General features: G+C 46.5%; 1 pseudogene across 1 annotated transcript; it reads right to left on the bottom strand.

Moving 5' to 3' along the window:
* Positions 1-1,199: 1,199 nt before the first annotated feature.
* Positions 1,200-2,251, bottom strand: LOC309638487 (serine/arginine-rich splicing factor 3 pseudogene; annotated as a pseudogene). Its single transcript has 2 exons — positions 2,212-2,251; positions 1,200-2,020 (listed from the first exon to the last, which is right to left on the bottom strand). The product of its transcript is annotated as a serine/arginine-rich splicing factor 3 pseudogene (transcript).
* Positions 2,252-2,485: the final 234 nt, after the last annotated feature.

Raw genomic sequence — 2,485 nt, 5'->3', positions numbered from 1 at the left:
GCTCTGTTCAGTACTCGCTTCATTTTAGAAGAGCTTAGAGTTACAAAAAAGTTGCAAAGATCTGTACAGAGTGTACAGAGTGCCGTGGACCCTGACCCAGTACCCCTATTTCCAACTGGTTAGTACCTTAGTACGACATGTTTATCCAACTAAGGAACCAAGATGGATACATTGTTATTAACTAAAGTCCAAACTTTATTAGCATTTCCCTAGTGTTCCCCTAACATCCTTTTTCTGTCCCAGTCTCCTCTGGGCTGTGACATTTCTCAGACGTCGCTGGGTTTTGATACCTTGAAAGTTTTGAGGAGGACTGGTCAGGTATTTTGTCCCTCAATTTGTTTGTCTGTTTGTTTTCGGATGTTTTCTTATGGTTGGTCTGGAGTTATGGGGTTTGGGGCGGAAGACCCAGACAGAGATAAAAATGCCATTCTCCTCAGGTCACATCAAGGATACACACTATCAACGGGACTTATGACAAACGATTTTACCCTTGATCACCTGGCCAGTATCGTCCTTTTATTCTTGCTGCGTTGGGTCTTCGTTGCGTGTGGGCTTCTGTAGTTGTGGCACGGGGGCTCAGTAGTTCTGGCTCCCAGGATCTAGAGTGCAGGCTCAGTAGTTGTGGCCCACGGGCTTAGTTGATCTGCGGCACCTGGGATCTTCCCAGACCAGGGCTTGAACCTGTGTCCCCTGCATTGGCAGGCGGATTCTTTTCTTTTCTTTTTTTCTTTTGCAACCAAAACTTTAATCCCAAGGATTCTCACAAAACATATTACAAATGACAGCATGAAAAAAAAATTGCACAGTAACTCAAAGTTTAGCTCTACAATATACTCTTAATCTGGCAGGACATTGGTATCTTGATAATCTCAAATTTCCAAAGAATATTACAAAGAGCTATGTATTCATGTACAGCAATCACAGAGGGGACGTATGACCTAACTCAAAGGTAAACTAACTTCCTTTAAACTTCTTAGATTTTAAACTCCCTGGACAACCTCTTGTCCAGTGTGAAGACTAGTGGAATTTTTAAACCTCTAATCTAGGGTAAGGGTGCGGCTTTCATTTTTACCTGCTGGCTTGGGTTCACAGCACCTTTTAAAGACTGCTTGCTTAACTACAGCTGCATACCATATCCCAGCTACAGAAAGTCTTTTCAATGTTTGCCAGTGTTGTTTCCATAATAGTAAACATCACACTTTAGGTGGGCAGGAGTTAGAGTTTCATTATCAGTCTAGGCAAGACCAAAAATTCAAAGCAAATTCAATTTTGCTTAAGGGAACATTGTAAGGTAACAATTCTTCATATTACATGCCTCATAGGACCCATTTCAAACCATAGAGAATGACACCTTTATGTGTCACTGTCCCAAGAGACAAACAAGTGTGAACAACTAAAACATTTAAAAAGTGCACCAAGCTTCGGAAGTCTCAAACAAAACTTGAATATTCTGTACATACTCCTGCCAAATGAAGTTATTGCCTGTACACCACTCCTCTTGCAAAGTGGTCTTCTATTTCCTTTCATCTGACCTAGATCGGCTAGGAGACCTAGAGAAAGATCGGGACGGCTTGTGATTTCTCTCTTGGGACAGGGATCTCTCTCTTCTCCTATATCTAGAAAGGGACCTGCTCTGGCTGACGGAGAAGGCTCTCCATCTTGGAGATGTGTGGGAGGTGGAGGACTCCTCCTCCGATAATCATCTCGAGGGCGACAACCCCAAGAAGGAGGCGGTCACGATTTCGACTTCTCTTTTCCCCATTCGACAGGTCCACTCTTACTCGGCAGCCACATAGTGTTCTCGCATCTAGTTCTCGGACAGCATCAGCTGCATCTCGGGGATCTTCACATTCAACAAGAGCGAAGCCAGGAGGGTTTTTAGCACCCCACACACTTCAGAGTGGTCCATAATAGCCTAAAGCTCGTTCCAATTCAGACTTGTTACCACTGTTTCCAAGATTCCCTACATAAACTTTACAGTCCAATGGACAGGAATCACGTTGCAAGACCCTCGTGGCTCCTGGGTTTCATGGGCCACAGGGTGGTCCCGGGCCTCTAGAATCTGGCAGCTGAATCTGCTTACACAAGCTGTCCTGTGGGGATGCTTTTCCACCTATGTGTCCAGCCCGGGGCCCTGCTGTCTTGGCCCAGCCTCCCGGGTGAGAGGGTGAACCCCAGCTCCCTGGAGCAGACACTCAGAGCCCTGGTGACCGGACTCACAGCTGACGGGGCTGGAGCGGCGGCTGGACATTTGTGGCCAGCCTGTTGGTGTTTGGCCCCGTCTGCAGTTCCAGTTCCAGCTGAGAAAGAGCCTCCCTGTGTTATTTTCTCCTGGTTGTGTAAGGATCCCCGGTGTCATTTGACAGAAGTGTAGATGGTGTGTTCTTTCTCTCTTTTCTCCCTGCTTCCTCTCCTCCCTCTATCCCTCCCTCTCTCCCTGTCCCTCTTTCCCTGTTCCACTCTCCCTCTCCCTCTTTCCCTCTCC

This window comes from Balaenoptera physalus (genome assembly GCF_965194825.1).
Source record: "Balaenoptera physalus genome assembly, chromosome: 1".
Lineage (NCBI taxonomy): Eukaryota > Metazoa > Chordata > Mammalia > Artiodactyla > Balaenopteridae > Balaenoptera > Balaenoptera physalus.
Note: the sequence above shows the minus strand (reverse complement) of the source record. Positions and strands in the feature narration are given on the sequence as shown.